The sequence below is a fragment of the Lactuca sativa genome, chromosome 6 (genome assembly GCF_002870075.4).
Source record: "Lactuca sativa cultivar Salinas chromosome 6, Lsat_Salinas_v11, whole genome shotgun sequence".
Classification (NCBI taxonomy): Eukaryota; Viridiplantae; Streptophyta; class Magnoliopsida; order Asterales; family Asteraceae; genus Lactuca; species Lactuca sativa.
The window spans coordinates 4,797,223-4,815,367 of NC_056628.2; the positions used below are offsets into that span (position 1 = coordinate 4,797,223).

Here is an 18,145-nt window from a genome sequence, read left to right on the forward strand (position 1 = left end):
TTGGACCATTTCTATGTTATATGTGTGTCAAGGTCTGAACTTTACGTGATTATCATGCTTGGGGAGGCCAGATCTATGATTGTATGGAACAGATCTGACCTCAAAAGTTATTTTGAGTTTGTGCATGGCATGAACTCGCCGAGTCCCAAGAACAGACTCGGCGAGTAGTATGAAGGTTGCCCGTTAATCACTCAGTGAGTGGACTTGCCGAGTTGGGGGAATGACTCGGTGAGTCAGGGAGAGTCAGGGGTCTGAGTTCAAGTTGGAACTTGTAACGCCCGCAAATCTGGGCTAGTCAAATTAGAGGCAATAGGGGTCGAAAACGACTTTTCGACAAAAGATTATTTAGAATAAATAACCTTAATCAAGTTGTAGAGTATGTTACAAGGTTTTCGTACATATAAAGAACGCCGAAAACCGAGTTATAACGAAGAAGTTATGACCCGTTGAAGTTTCGCGACGGAACCGGCACGATACCGGGAAGCGTAAATAGTGAATTTACGATAGAGCGGTATTTAGCCTTAGCAATCTAAACGAAAGTCGTAGAATATGTTAAACTAAGAACATCGATAAAAAGAACGCCCAAATCTGACTTCGTATGAGGAAGTTATGATTTTTCTAAGATTTAGCATAGCAGTGCACAGCCCGAAATCTGAATTTTAGATCGGTCGATTTTTAGCCGACGGGATCTAAATGAAAGTTGTAGTACTCGTAAATACCAACGCGTGGATATAAAGAACGTCGATAATAGAGCTCGTATGCAAAAGTTATGGACGAAGCTTAGTCCCTACTTTTCGAGCGCGGCGAATTCGATACAGTTTTGTAAATACGAGATAGAATGAGAATTAGCCAACGAGGTCTAAATGAGAGTTGAAGATCTCATTAATAGGAACTCAACGGTAAAAAGACAGACAAAAACGGAACTCGTATGCAAAAGTTATGGACGAAGCTTAGTCCCTACTTTTCGAGCGCGGCGAATTTGATACAGTTTTGTAAATCCGAGATAGAATGAGAATTAGCCAACGAGGTCTAAATGAGAGTTGAAGATCTCATTAATAGGAACTCAACGGTAAAAAGACAGACAAAAATGGAGCTCGTATGCGAAAGTTATGGACGAAGCTTAGTCCCTACTTTTCGAGCGCGGCGAATTCGATACAGTTTTGTAAATCCGAGATAGAATGAGAATTAGCCAACGAGGTCTAAATGAAAGTTGAAGATCTCATTAATAGGAACTCAACGGTAAAAAGACAGACAAAAACGGAGCTCGTATGCAAAAGTTACGGACGAAGCTTAGAGACTACTTTACTATAAAACTCCTATAAATACAAGGGTGAACTCCTCATATTTTCTTCACACCATAAGCCTCTCTTTCTCTCTCTAACTTCTCTCTAGCCTCCCTAAACCCTTCCCAAGTCTACGAAACCTCCCTAGCACGAGAAGAAATCCTTGAAGCGCCCGACGGCTCCGAGAAGAAAAGCTTTCGGCTCGGAAACACTGCTCCAGCGAAGCCCGGTTTTTAATAAAAACCCGCTGTAAGTGAGCTATGCCTATAGTATATTTAATATAGATTTTATTTAATTATAGTAACATTGTTAGGACCTTAAAATAATTATTTAGGCTATTATTATGAGTTATATTGAGTGTTATTTAACGCTTATATAATAGTAATAATAGCTAGACTATTAAATTAGTCTCGTCAAGCGTTAGACTAAACTCTAGTGGTAATGATACTAGGTTTCGTCAAAGGATAATTGTTTTAAGAGTAACGAAGTGCTGTCCGAGTGCCGACTCACCACCTTTCAAGTGAGTGCATGGTCCCTTTCATCTTACACATAGATATGAAGTATTTTACGTGCTATGTGTGCATATTATCTGAATACTTGCTGTCTATGTTGGATGAACGTTTTATACATGTTTTAAAGGATTTAAACTGTATACGTATTTTATATATACGAATATGTTGGGTATGAGATGGGTAGATGAATGATGAGAGATAGAAGATGACGTGAGTATATATTGGCAGCTATAGACTTAGTGCCTATGAGACGAACACCGGTAGCTATGGACTTAGTACCTTTTAGACGTTGGTAGCTATGGATTTAGTACCTGTTGGGAATTGGTAGCTATGGACTTAGTACCTATTAGTTAGACGCTGGTAGCTAAGGATTTAGTACCTGTTGAACGTTGGTAGCTATGGACTTAGTACCTATTAGATAAATACTGGTAGCTATGGATTTAGTACCCGATGAATAGACTATAGCAGCTATGGAATTAGTGCTTTATGAACGAACATTGGCAGCTATGGATTTAGTGCCAGTCCTATAACCCTGGAAGTAAGGGACTTCGGAATAAACGAATGCAGGATAGACGACTCTTAGGTTAAATCCTTAAGAGTAAAGAAGATAACGGGGATGGGTAATGGGGTTAATTGTTTGATGATTAAACATAACAATTATATTATTGTGGGTTGAAAACCCTATGTACTCACCAGGTTTCCCAACCTGACCCACTCAGTTTATGTATATCACAGGTGACGAAGTGAAGTGACATTACACTGAGAGATTTAAAGAGATGTAGATCACTAGTGTAAATCATTGTAAGTTCTGTTTATGCTTATGTTTCGGTATTAACGATGACATCCCAAACGTTTTAAAATGAAATAAATACGTTTCCTCGAAAATGTTTTAATAACGTATTTACCATGTTTTTCTGGGAACACATTCCGCAACCTTTTTATAAAACGAAGTACTCTGATTTTCATAAAGCATAAACAAAATCGGTCTTTTCTGGCCGTGATTTTGGGGATGTCACAGAACTCGCCGAGTTGTTCTTAAGACTCGGCGAGTTGAGTCGGGGTGGCCCCGCGATTCATGCCAGGTGGAACTCGTCGAGTCAAGGGAAATACTCGACGTGCCAAGAGAGAATCTAAGAGAGTCAGTGGACATGTGTAGACTCGCCGAGTCGCCTTTGTGCACTCGCCGAGTCAGGTCAAGTTTGACCGTTGACCTTGTTGACTTTTAGGGTTGAGTACAGTTGTATTTATGAGAGTATTACTTTATGTGATTAGGCGGAGGCTAGATCATACTTCTTCCGAGTCAGATATTTTCCGAGACATCGAGGTGAGTCTTCTCACTATACGTTACCTAGAGTGGTACTATGTGATGACCAGAGGGTCTTATGTGTTATGTATGAGATTATGTGCTATGTGATAATTGTATGTTGTATGATGATATAGACCGGACCGGAGGGTCCAACGAGTTATGACCTGACCTAAGGGTCCAACGAACTACGGGACTGGAGGGTCCCGCTGAGACACATTGACCGGAGGGTCATGTTATAGCCTTGAGTGGCGTATGTGCTGTATGTGGTATTTTGGGGAACTCACTAAGCATTTATGCTTACAGTTGTTGTGTTATGTGTTTCAGGTACTAGTGATGAGTGCGGGAATGCGCCAGCATGATTCGTACACACACGCATTAGAGTTTTTGTAGAGATTCTGGGGAAATGTTTTGTAATAATAACATTGATACAATGTGTTTGACAATATTTATGAATGAATGAATGTTTTAAAAATGAAAAAGTTATTTTGAAAATTTACGTTGTTACATTTTTATTATGAGGTACCAAATCGAAATAAGAAAAACTAGTGTTATCTCATGTTTGCTTTTCGTGAAAAAACTATCAATCGAAGTGGAGGCTTATTTCAAACAAGGGGTTGGGTCAACTATTAAATCAAATGATATTGAGCATGTTTCCCATATCTTCTCAAGAAACAATTCGGCTATTTCTTAGCAAATTTGTGCTCAATTTCATATGTGGCAATTCCGCCAAAATCTCTTCGTTAGCTGGGGGAAGAATCTGCCCGAATCAGATCTTTTGCGGAACGTATCGATAAATTAAATTGCAAAAAATGATACAAGATATCAATCAAACAAAAAGACCTGAAGCATGACAATCATATTTTATTTTAAAAACTATCCTTTTATTAAAGGAATTAATCGAGATAATATAAGATCACAATTAAAGCCCTTGCAAACTTGTATTGCGAGAAGGTTAGACATTGTTAGTATTTTTTTAACTGGAAAATCTAATATACTCCTAATTTAACATCTAATTCCACCTATATCAACGACGAGACTTGAACCATCAATCTCAAAGAGAGAGGGCAACATAGGATATTACGGAGACAAAATAATATTTCTAACAATTAGTATATAATATATTTTTTAATGTTTGTTTTGGATTTTTACGTGATTAGATGTTTGTGTACCGTACATGCGATAAAAGCCTGATTAGTGACTAAATCATCGAAGAGTCGTTGTGGTGTTTGAGGCCCCATGATTAGAAGTTAGTCAAAATTCAAACTCTTCTCTTAATTACCCCCATAATTCATAACTAATAAATGATCTAAATCTTTTTTTTTTTTTTTTTTTTTTTTTTTTTTTGTAATTTGACATAAATAAAAATAAAAATACAAACTTTTGTAATTTCCTTTAAATATAAATATAAATATGAAGTTAAATTATACTCCCTCCGTCCCATATTAATAGTTCATGTTTCCTTTTTGGTTTGTCTCAAAATAATTGTCTACTTCTAAAAATAAATATGTCTTTTACCATAATACCCCTCATTATTAGTTAAATTACCATAAAATTAAATGCAACATAAGGGTAAGACTGTCATTTTATTTAATAAAGTTAATGGTAATTAATGTTTTCTTAAACTGTGTGTTTTTTGTCTGTGGATTATTATTTTAGGACGGAGGGAGTATAAAGAATTGTTATCTTTCATTTCAAAATTATCAAAACGGGGTTAAACACACAAAACACACCGCTATATATACATTGTGCGTGCTGCTATGCATGTATGTATGCGTGAGTGAGATGTTGTGTGTATATGTGTATGTGTGCCTGGGTGGCTATCTATGTGTTACTATTAAAACTTTCAAAAAATTCAATCAAAGTGCATAATAAAATAATATGGATATTTTTATGTAAAACTATCAAAGTGAGGATAAAACAACCACATAATCACACATTTAAGGCTCGTGCTAAGCACGACCTATAAAAGGTAATTTTGGTTACATTGTTTTTATGAGTAAGGAATTCAAAGTAGATATGTTGTTGTTAGTGGTTAACAACTAAGTATGTTGTTATTGTTGGCATGAAAACGAAAATTCATTGTTATGGTCAAGAAAGAGAAATAACATTGTTACTATTGGTAAAACTAAAGTACGTTGCCTATATTGGCACAAAAAAAACTGAGAGTCTTTCTATTTCCTCTGAATCTGCCTTATTGCTCGGTCAAGACAACATCGAGCTTGCCCATGGACCTAATGTTCCTTATAGAAGTGAAATTCAAATCAACATATCATGGGTAGGAAAATGTCAAAATGTAAGTGTGGTGCTATTATGATTATAAGAACTTAAGTATGTTTCTATTAAGGGTCATTTTTAAAGAATAATGTCTATTTTTGTAAAAAATTTAAACTCCATTTGCAAATGGCGTAAGTTCCATACATATTTTAGACAACAACACACATTGCCACACACACACACACACACACACACACACACACACACACACACACATATATATATATATATATATATATATATATATATGAGCTGACTCATACCAAAATACAAATATTTTGTGAAAATGCGAAAATAAGAGTTATGCCACATCGGTCTTGTATTTTGATTAAATTTCTAATTTTAAAATTAGCTTTGAAGGACATAAATGTAATTTAATAAACTAACTGCATTTAACTTCCAAAGTCATTTTTCTTCTTTGTTTAACCGACATGTGTGAAACAGACTTTTATATCGAGAATTTAACCTTTTTCTTTTTCGAACTTTGGATTGAGCTTGTGTGTTTAAATACCATTCACACAAACTTTATCTTCTCAAATTTGTAAAGTCTTCATATTTTGATAAAGATATTAGTAACCAGAGAGTTCTTGCAAAAATACTAATATAATGCAAAATAAAGAGAAACAATTACAATTTAACACATCATTCTTATGTTTATTAACCCACTTCTCACCTTAAATCGTCTCCTATGTTTCATTCTCTACCCCCTCTCAATCTCTACTGCGAAAACTGAAGAAACATCACTGCCACCGGAAGCCCTCTCTTTTTCTTTTTCCTAAAATTCTAACCCATGCCAGAAATCAATGTGTTGTCGTCGTTCCTCTTTGTAGTAGCAACACGCAACCACCAAAAAAATGATCAACGATGAGACAATGATATTGGTTGTACAATGGTTTTTGTTCAAAATCTTGACAATAAAGTCCCAATTCCCACATTTTGGTTCAAATCCGGTATGTATTTGATTTCTTGTTCCAATTTATGGTTTTTTTCGATGGAAGCTTAAGAATTTTTTATAGAGTCGAAGCTTAAGGATTTCCCAAGTTGTCAACATTATTTTCTTGGAATTTAAACTAGGTTAGGATGATGTAAACATGATTACGATTTGGAGACCCAATTGTGGTCCAATTTCATCCCCATGTTTCTAATATTTGATTTTAAAAATAGATAGCTTGAAGGTTAAAATTGGTTCCGGAACCCATTTAAGTTTATTGAATTTATTACAACCTGGTCATGTTTATGATCTGAGTGTTCATTCATCCACAGGTGGCGGTGCCAATGAGAGATTAGATCACGACTAAAATCAAAGGTGGTGTAAATGTCATCTAGGTTTGAAATTCATTGGGTTGAATTTGAATCTAGTGTTAGAGGAAGAATTAGGATCGGATAGGTTAGAGTGAAAGTTACTCACCACTCCAAATCTCCATTACCTTAAATGCGGGTAGATTAAGTTCGAAGGGAGTTTTGGATGGACTAATTAAGGAGTCCACCATTGATGACAAAAGGAGCTTATGGATTTTGATGCAGCTGCATTTGACATGAAGATTTGGGTTAGAAATTTATCAAGGTTTGGACCAGTTTCCGGAATCATGTAATATCTGTAATTTTGTGGTGTTTCACAATTTCAAGTACGCCTACATCGAGGGTGATAAAAATTCTCTCATCTCACAAGTACTCCGTTATTAGAATCTTTAAAGCGTTGGTAATTTTTTTTTCTAGTCACTCCATATAATGATATCCCTTAATTTACCCCTAAATCACAAGGGAACCACTAGTAAATGTCAAATTCAAAATATGCACTACTTCACCTCAAGTGACACATCCTAAAGGAATCACCACTTCAAAAACTTTTGAAACACTCCACGCGATCTATGCGTCTACCACCATAACAAAACATCCATTGATACATCTTCGATTAAACGTAAATGATTCTCGATACAAATATCTAAAACATTACAACACCATTTAAATGTTTTATCCTATGTTGAGACCACCCGCTTTGTCGAGTATAACTCAAACGTTGTAACTTTAATCAAACTGATAAAAAATTTCACATAAAGCAGACTCAAATTACTATAAGTTCCCTGTTTTATGTTTTCTCCAATTTCTTATCAATTATGAATAAAGTTTTTTCACAACGTTGATGGTGGTATCAAAGACGCCAATCCCACTGATATGGGTTATCATTTTCACACCGACTCCATTTCATCACCAACTTACTCCAAAGAAAAACACAATTGTTTTCTAATACTCATATACGAGTGTCATGATGATGTGAATACATTTACATGCACCAAAACTTATGAGTTTTATTAGCACGTGCGCGCGCGCACACACACACACACACACACACACACACATATATATATATATATATATATATATATAATTAGCCTAATTATTTGGATAGCTTGTTAGTGAGCCAAATTACTTGTATTCAACCCATTATATTGTATTATGTTTTGAAATGAATGCAAAAACTATAGTCATCTTTACGGGAAAATACTGATTGTAACATGGTATCAGGCTAAGCATCATATTTCTTCATCATCGGTCTTCCCTCTTTTTTATTCTCCTTCGCTTCAACTTTTTGTTCTCATCTTGTCATCATGCCCAAATCAGTACCTCCAACCCTATATCCAATCCTACTGATAAAATATATGAAATTACAAACATTAAATCCTATACTCATCTTCTTCTTGACCTGGCTGGACTGAACTATGATTCTTGGAACTAGCTCTTCGAAACCCAATGTATTTATTGCAAAGTGTTTGATCATCTTGATGGGCCAACCATAATTACCAATGATATGGAATGGGAAACTACAGAAAACATTGTCAAACACTGGTTGTATGGAACCCTAAATCAACCCATTCCTTAGTCTATTCTTAAATCTGATGCCACCGTAGTTGACGTATGGAAAGTTATTGGATATTTTTTTTTCATGAAAACAAAGAATCCAAAGGCATGGAACTTAATGGTGAATTATGTAACAATGTCATTGGTGACTCCACCATTATGTGATATTTCACTCGTATTAAGTCCATTGCTGATCTTAAAAGACAACATTGGAGCTCCAATACCTGAACGCAATCTTGGCATCTACGAAATTAACAGATTATCCCCAAAATATGCACATGTTGTCACCACCATCCACCATTAAAAGCCTTTTCCTACATTCCTTGAGATATGGTCTATTCTTACTCTTGAAGAACTTTCCATGATCAAATAAAAAAACAACATCGTCCAAGCCTCTTCTCATGACCATCCATCCTTACTCATTTTCCTCAACACCAAACACCAAACCTGATCTCCAAATTATACATGTGGAAATCACAACAGTGGACATAGTAGTGGTCGAGGTGGTGACTAGAACCACCGTGGAGGTGGTAGAGGCTGATGCTACGACAGAGGGCATAGGCGATCAGGTGTCTAGGCTCCTAAACATGCCCAATTCAACAGACGAGGAGGGTTTGTGCATTGGCAGATGTGGCCTCCTCCACTGTGAACTTTTTACAACGACAATGCCAACAACAACAACAACAACAACAACAACAACAACACTAACAACAACATAGTGGACCCCTCCATCAGGCCCACGATACCAACTACATCAATGACCCATTTTAGATTCTGAACAACAACTTTGTACATGTCCTTCTTCAGCCCAACAACAAGTTATTTTGTCTTCTAGACAACACCATGGTTAGCCCACTAAATGAGAATTTTTTTAATACCCGACATCTTCAGATTAGGAAACCTTTCTTCCTCATGTATTTAGCATAATGAGCGTTCTGGAACCGGTCAGCGTAGATTGGTGTCTTAGGTGTGAAGGAAAAGATGGATTCTACTTTGGGTCCTCTCCTCCAAGCAATATGGATGTTACAAGATTTCACCAGGAAGTTCCAAGAGGGTACAAGAAACAAGAGTTTAGTAATTTATCATTTTCATAAGTAGGTTGCTATAATAGAACAAACCTAGATCTATTAGGGTGCATTTACACATAGCGTTTTATTTTTTTGTTCCGCTGCCATAACCTATATGTATAGATGCAATAAAATCCATAAATTGTATTAGATCCATTTTGGTTATTGTTATATACACTACATTAAAATCGAAAACTAAAACCTAGAAAGACGCAATGTACCCTCTCTGGCGTGGCACGCCCTATTGTTTTTCGTTTTTTTGTAACCCTTTCTTGATTGACAAGTTTCCTAACTTGTGTAAAAAGAAATGAAAATCTAGTATTTTTTCAAATTCGGATAATGATATGAATTTAATATATTATTTAAATAAGATTTAATAAATTAAATTGAATTTTAAATATTATTTTGATAAGATTTAAATTTAAATATTTAAAATAAAATCTGAATTGATAAACCTCTTGAGTCTAAATATTATTTTAATGAGATTTATATTTGAATATTTAAAAGGATAAGCTAAGAGTTTAAAATATTTATATTTATAATATAGTATGATTACTATATGTATGACATATTTACAACAGGTGGCCTCACTTGTTTATTTAAAACATTATCAATTAAACTAAGACTAGACTCATCTAATGCTAGAAGAGAGGTTTAAGGAGGATTCTTCAAATCCGAATGATGTTGGTTTATAAAAGCTCATAACATACCTCCCTCACCGCCTCTTTGTATTTTGAGAGTGGAGTTACTAAAAGGGTCTGATAAAGTGATGTTCAAGTTAAAAGTATTAACTCAAAGTATTAAAATAAAATCATATTTTATATAATTAAATGTGAGTCGTGTGCTACCCATGACAAACCATATATTTCCTTTATAATCTATTGATGGAGCATGTATGGTTAGCCGACACATCAATTTGAGGATTATAGTTTGAAATGATGTGAAATTCATGAATCTGAAGTGTAACTTGAGTCGAGGATCACATAGTTTGTTCATGGTTAATTCACCATTTGTTCTATGATCTACGACATCCCTATCACATAAATGAAATGAGAGCAATTCGAGATTAACATGTCATTGATAGTTAATAAATCTCAAAAGATCTAGGAATTTTATAGTGATTAAAATTGGCGAATAATGTTGCCTACCCAAATAACTTCTTAGTGTGATTACGACATCCCTTTACATATCATGGAGTGAAATATGGATCCTAGCCTTATTTAATTTAAGTGGGTAGCTATTAATAAGGATAAATAAAAAACTATAATGGAAATATTATTGAATGATGCACCAAAATCTACTATTGTAAAACCTTTGAAAGGATAAGATGATAGGATGATCAATCTTGTCTAAATTCGTAATTTGGGAATAGTTCTCATAAATGAATAGAAAGACCATGCCTTAGTAAACGATCTTCCTGAGGTTCCTCTAAACATTGCATTTTAAACTGTAAAAAAAAGTAATTACCAAACGTGCATTGTATTCCGACATTTTGAAGTAAAATAGGTTTTCATTGTGTTAGGTGTTAACTATGGTTAGTCAAACTAGCTGACATGTACATATAATCAATTCAGTATGATTTTGATATGAACAACCTTGAAGTGTACATGAAGGAGTTGCATGACATGTTGAGGTTTCCCTTTTGGAACTAGCACAACCAATCATAGAAACTTCAACTTCAAATGATCCTATATTCGCTATCATAAATGGAAATATCCCCCAAATGCTAAGGACAGTAAGAAGGTTTATTTTGAGACATATTTTGATAGGCTATTCGTTTCCAAAACAAGAGAACGACCCAAAAAGCATTCATTCTCAGTATATGTAAAGTAAAAGATTGAAACACAGAGAAGATAATTTGATTATGGATTACGAGCCCATGCTACTATCCATATGTAACACCTGGATTTTTCTCATATTTTATAAACAAAATAAACACAAAATTTATCATATATTATATACCAAAACCCATCAAGTTTAGTTAGGTATTTACAAACATAAGTAAGTATGAACAATACATACTAAAACTACACCAAAGATCTGTTTAGTGTCATAGAGTTTTATACAAAAAGACATTGATTTTTATCTAAATTATCTTCTACTTCCCCGTGAATGTATTTCCCTTGATTTGGTTTACATTTCTTACTTAACACAAAGTACACTTAGAATTAAGTATATGCTTAATGAGAATTTAATTATAACATTATCATATAATTACATTCACCATTTTCAAAATAAATATTATATAACATAATGCCAACCGATAACTCATTAGGAGGCTTATAATACATTTAAACTTTAATATAAAACTCATATGTTACTTTACCAATAGATTTACCATTCTCTTGGTATTCTGTAAACATAATAGACTTATACTCTTTATAAGTCATGTTGCAATACTCATATTAAAATCTCCATGAAATCACTTATAACAACATGAATACAATTATATAACTCTACATCATACAACACAATCCATAATGCGAGTTAAAGATAAATTACTCACCTTGACTTGGTTAAAAGAAGCTTGTTTCGATTCCATAAAATCTCGTTCCAACCCGTGCTTCACCAGAACATCTTCAATAATACATCCCTTAAGTGTTTTGACTTATTCATAACCAATAACACCATAACATCACTCTATAATACTCAATTATGTATAACGTAATTTTCAAATATTCAATTTATTCATATATTTCAAATTGATCATTTGTGTGTCTTCATTAGACATATCATGAACTCAATTCATCAAAATCATCAACTTCATTTTCTACATAGAATTTTATCCTCAAATTCACAAATGTAGTTGTTGTCTCTCTATACCATTAGGATCATGTAATTATCATTTATAATCACTATTACACATCATAATTTCACTATAGAAATCACATGATACAATTAGGGTTACAAAACCCCAAATTCATTTATGCCCTAATTCATAAATTTGTTAAGATAAGGAACTTACTCTTAATTCTCAAAGTGGTAATCAATCCTTTGCCGACCTCTTTCTAATCTTCTCTTTTATCTTCTTAGAAATGTCCTTGAATCTCCTTTCTTTCGTGCTTCTTTCGCTCTAGAACGAGAGTGGGTAGAAAATGAGGAATGAAAGAACTCCCATTCTTTTTATCTGATTTTTTTGCTAAAAAATGTCACCACATAGTGGAGATACTACTTCCACATCGTGGCGTCATTAGTTCACCACCTCATCGTACACTTTTGTTCCGTCACTAAAAAATTCGTCACAAAAGAATATAACACCTTACTTTCAACCGCGTCATGGTCTAACCTTCACCACGTCGTGGTACTTCAAAGTACATTGCAATCACTATTCATTTTACATCAATCAAATAGCCACTTCAGGACCACGTCGTGGTACCACTTCCACCACGTCGTGGTTTCTGGAATTTACTAATTTTTAAGGATTTTTTGCTATCTTACCCTCATATATCATATCTTATGACTTAACTCATTAAGTCCTTTTTATTAAAAACTTATTTACCTACCTTCACCCCTATATTAGGTTATTCCTCTACCATATATTTAGAAATTTATTGAAATTTAAAATTTACACAAAAATGACCGAAATACCCTTTTTGGACCAAACACTTTTATTACAAGGTTACTTGAATTTTAATACACACACCTATTTATATTACATTACTACTATCTCATAGGTTATAATTTTCTTATAATAAAATGTGTGTCACATGATAGGATCAAAAGACAATTAGTTCTCCTAATTTTTAGTCTTCAATTGAATATATGAATTCATAATACCATCGTAATATTACTTCTAGTAAGGATACTCACCTGGTTAGTTAGCAGACTTATTCCAGTTCTGATTTCAATCTTTCGCTATCTATCAACTCATTATACGGTACCACCTATTCATCCAAATAGAAAGTTTATTAAAACTTGTCATAACTCACTACTAGATACCCTCTAGGACCTCTTGTCACCAAACTAATCAAATCTCATAATATAATCCTAATAGGCTCAACCTGAAAGCCATTTGCTAAATCTCTCATAACGGGTATTTCTCAAATATTAGGGTTTGTTCATTCTCCATCTCTTGTGGATCTTCTGTAATAATTATATCAATTGCATCAATGCAATATGCTTCATCATCACATTTTTTGAGTACCTCATTGCTTTGTCTACCAAAAAAAATTTAAACCCCATATATCATCAATCACCAAATATCGATAAGTTTCTTTTTGGGTGGTAGAGAGAGAGAGAGTGGGGTGGGTATGTGGGCCTTTTCTTTGTTTAATAATAATAAAATAGAAAGAAAAAGGGAAATACATACATTAAAGGTATTAATAGTCATTTCAATTTTAAGAGGGACCAAATTTACAGCCAAACCTGTCGAAATGGACCACCAATCCAAAATTTTGTGGTTTGAACCTTTTTCTAGAAAAATGCATACTATAAGGACCATTTTTGCACTTTTGTAAATAAAAACTAGTACAATAAGTGTTTTCCCATAAAGAGGTGTATAGATTTTCCATTTATTTAAACACATAATACAAGATAATGGGTTGAATACAAGTAACTTGGCTAACTAACAAGTTATACAAATAATTGGGCTAACTATGACAAATATAGAAATACACACATATATAGAATAACGTCCCTTTGCAGTTTGAATGGAAGGTCTCGAACAAACGTTAAGACAGGATCTAATTTAAAGTCAAGAAAAATATGTGACGATAGCCCTTTGGTGAAAATATCAACATACAGAAACGAACAAAGGACGTGATGGACACAAATTTATCCCAGAGTGACTTTGTCTCGGACAAAGTAAATGTCAATCTCAATATGCTTGGTGCATTGATATTTAATTGGGATTGTAGATAAATAGATTGCACTAACATTATAACAGTAAACAAGAGTTTTGGAAAGAGATGGATAAAGTAAATCGTGTAAGAGATTGTGAATCCAATTCGTCTCAGCAACGACATTCACAACACCTCGATACTCAGCTTCAATATTAGAACATGAAATCATACTTTGTCTCTTAAAATACCAAGAGAGGAAGTTCTGACCGAGAAACACATAGTAGCCGGAGGTGGAATGTTTGGTAGTGGAACACCCGACCAACTCAGCATCAGAGTAGGCGATTAAATCACGAGAGGGAGATGCGTAAAGTTGTAAGCCATTGTTTAAGGTAATTCGAATGTATCTCATAATCAACTTGATATCAGAGAAATGGGGCTCTCTAGGGTCATGTATGTAGAGACAGACCTGTTGAACAACATAATAAATGTTTAGACGGGTAAATGCCAAGTATTGAAGAGCCACTGTGAGATTATGATATAGAGTCAGATAGGAGGCTGGTAGACATGTGCCATCAAATTTCATAGTTGTATCGGTTGGGGGTTTGTAGTTAGACATCTTTGCACGTTCGTTTATCTTGGTTGCATATTTCAGCTGAGACAGAAACATGTCATGACGACCCCCAGTAACAGCAATACCAAGAAAATAAGTCAGCGAACCCAAATCTTTCATGGGGAACTCTGACCATAAAGTGGTAATAACATGCTAAACAATACATATGGAAGAAGCAGTCAAAATAATATCATCAACATATAGGATCATGATCAATTCATAACATTGAATCCACCAACATAATCTCCATCAACAAACATCGTTCAAAATCTTCTAAATCCTTTTGTTTGAGAATGACCAAAGACTAAAAAAAACTAAGGGTGGGGTTTATCAGAACACATCAAATCCAACACCAAATGTTGACTTTGTTCTTCAACACACACATACATACATATTTCTAATAACAAAAAGAGGAGCTTCGATAATGTTTCTACAACTCAAGAACAAACCCAGATTTATAGGGACATGCTGTAACACCCCAAATTTTTGTATGTTATTTAATAATTATTTTTCAAATTTTCAAGAGGAACTCGACGAGTCAGTAGCCAGACTTGTCGAGTAGAGTCGGGATATTGAGCACGTTTAAGTTGGCGACTCGGCGAGTCCGCCAGTCTGGATGAAACCCTAATTTCAAGGGTTTGCACCCTATTTAATCAACTTTTTGGGACCCCAAGTCAGCCCCCATCACCCCCAGAGCATCCTTCTCAAAACCCTAGAACTCTCTTAGCAATTTGTGTGTTTTGGTGTGATTCTTTGAAGATATTGAGAGAATAAGGAAGGTCGATCAAGAGGAGAAGAAGGATATCCAAGATCTTTGTGATATTTCAGAGTATAGTAACGTATAACTCGACCCTTTTCTGTTTCTATGCTTTAATCCCCTTTGGAACGCCATTAAAGCTATTCTTGAACCATTTCTTGGCTTGTTAGTAGCATAGAGGACTCATTGAGATGAATAACCTTCGGATCTAGCTAGGTTTGAGTTCCAGAAGCTTAGATCTAGTACCTTTATGGAGCCATTTTGCATGAAAGCTCTAGATCTACTCTTATAGTGTGCTTTAAGCCTTAAATCCTTCATTTGATGTTATTTACACGTAAAGTTGGAAACTTTACGTGTTAATCTAGCCCTAAGAACCCAGATCTATGAATGGAATGAACTGGTTTCAAGCAGAATTGAGTATATAGTGATTGCATGTATACGACTCGGCGAGTCGTTCTTCAGACTCGACAAGTCGAATCGTGAGTCCCCTGTTTTCCCCTTTTCGAGTTATGCCGAGTGGAACCAGAGAGTGAGAGATGGAATCAGTGAGCTGGAGGTTAGACTCATTCATGGAAGAACTCGGCGAGTCCAAGGCAATCTTCATGCCTCAAGAAGAGACTCGACGAGTTGTTCATACAACTTGGCGAGTCACAGTCAGAGTGTTCATATGTTGAAGGAGAACTCGACGAGTTGTTCATACAACTCGGCGAGTCGAATGTAGATTGACTGAGTGTTAGTTTCGAAGAGAAACTCGTCGAGTCTATGCCAAACTCGACGAGTAGTAACGGGCAGAAGCAAGAAAGTGAGAGTAAGGACTCGACGAGTTAGTGACCCAACTCGACGAGTCAGGTAAACTGAATGTTGACTTTGACCGATAGATTGACTTTGACCAAGGGTAAGATAGTCTTGTTACCCTCAGTATTATTATCAGTATTTGATTGAGGGTACTTATGGAAACTGTAGCCGGGGTGAAGCCGGAGCCGCAACAGATAGATTTCGGAGCAGTTCTTTCAGCAGCTAGGCTATGAGGTGAGTTTCCTTCCAGTAGGAATGGTTCTAAGGCCACAATGCAAACCCGTTTAATTAGTAGTAGTTTCCGGACCTTAGTCTGATGCAATAGTTAGAATGTTTGATGCCTTCGTGGCTCAGACAGGTTTTGCGTGTTATGTATTTCGGGTACGACCCGACTCAGTATGCAATCTATGTTGTTATGCTAGTTGATATGTGTATGCTATGCTATGTTCAGTAGTTCCGGACTTCGGTCCGATGCAGTCAGTTCCGGGCTTCGGTCCGATGTAGTTAGTTCCGGACTTCGGTCCGATGCAGTTAGCTCCAGACTTCGGTCCGATGCAAAGGGTAGGGTGTAACGCCCGTAGATCCGGGCTAGTCAATTTAGAGGCAATAAGTGTCGAAAACGAATTTTCGACAAAAGATTATTTAGAATAAATAATCTTAACCAAGATGTAGAATATGTCTCAAGGTTTTCGTACATATAAAGAACGCCGGAATCCGAGTTATAACGAAGAAGTTATGACCCGTCGAAGTTTCGCGACGGAACCAGCACGATACCGGGAAGCGTAAATAGTGAATTTACGATAGAGTGAGATTTAGCCTTTGCGCTCTAAACGAAAGTCGTAGAATATGTTAAACTAAGAACATCGATAAAAAGAACGCCCAAATCTGACTTCGTATGAAGAGGTTATGGTTTTTCGAAGTTTCGGATTAGCAGTGTACAACCCGAAATTCGAATATTAGATCGAGTGATTTTTAGCCAATACGGCCTAAACAAGAATCGAAGATCTCGTTAAGATTAGCGTAATGAGAAAAAGATGGGCGAAAACGGACATCGGATGAAGAAGTTATGAGGATTTAACGGACCAAATCCTGTCCCGGCCTATTAATAATATAAAATTTAAAATCGAGTCAAAATTAGCCGACAGAGTCTAAACGAAAGTTGTAGAGTATGTTCCCACCTTTACGTGAATATAAAGAACGTTAAAAACGGAGCTCGTACGTGAAAGTTACGAATTTTTAAAGTTTATGATCGAATTTGCGAAGGCTTATAAGGACTTGATGACGTGGCGCGTTGTGGGCCGTCCATCGCTGATCAGTGAACGCTTCGGATTCGGACACGCCTCGCTTTGCTACGCTGTAACGACCCAATTTTCACATCGAAAAATTTTGTTTAAAAACGTTACTTTAGAAAATATTAATAACTAAAAATATCGTTTGATCAACCATAACATAAAGTGAACCATGTCTGAAAACCAAAACATACAACTAATCAAAATATCAGAGTATCATTCCCAGGATAGACTCGTAACTGCGGAAACAAGAGAGTGTGTGTGTGACGTGCTGCTACCGTGTCGGCTCCTTTCCTCTGGCTGAGGAGGTACCTGAAACCAAAACTAAAAACCGTAAGCACAAAGCTTAGTGAGTTCCCCCATAATACCCCATACCATGCAAACATATAACAACCAATGTTCAGCTAGGAGTTACGGGCCTTGCCCACACTCGGGAAGATACGGGCCCTGCCCACACTTCGCTAGCCGGGAGATACGGGCCTCGCCCACACTTGTGAAGATACGGGCCCTGCCCACACTTCGCTATCTGGGAGGTACGGGCCTAGCCCACACTCCTACCTCGGAGAGATACGGGCCCTGCCCACACTCAACCGCTAACCCATAACATACAAGTAT

The 18,145-nt window shown here is 35.8% G+C and overlaps 2 long non-coding RNA genes across 2 annotated transcripts; both read left to right on the forward strand.

Moving 5' to 3' along the window:
- The first annotated feature begins 1,369 nt into the window (after window positions 1–1,369).
- LOC128126572 (uncharacterized) lies at window positions 1,370–3,586 on the forward strand. Its single transcript, XR_008224535.1, has 5 exons — window positions 1,370–1,532; window positions 1,735–1,803; window positions 2,531–2,596; window positions 3,068–3,119; window positions 3,426–3,586. It is a non-coding gene; the product is annotated as an uncharacterized LOC128126572 (long non-coding RNA).
- Window positions 3,587–5,961: 2,375 nt separating this feature from the next.
- LOC122194775 (uncharacterized) lies at window positions 5,962–7,094 on the forward strand. Its single transcript, XR_006184612.1, has 2 exons — window positions 5,962–6,325; window positions 6,639–7,094. It is a non-coding gene; the product is annotated as an uncharacterized LOC122194775 (long non-coding RNA).
- The last annotated feature ends 11,051 nt before the right edge of the window (window positions 7,095–18,145 follow it).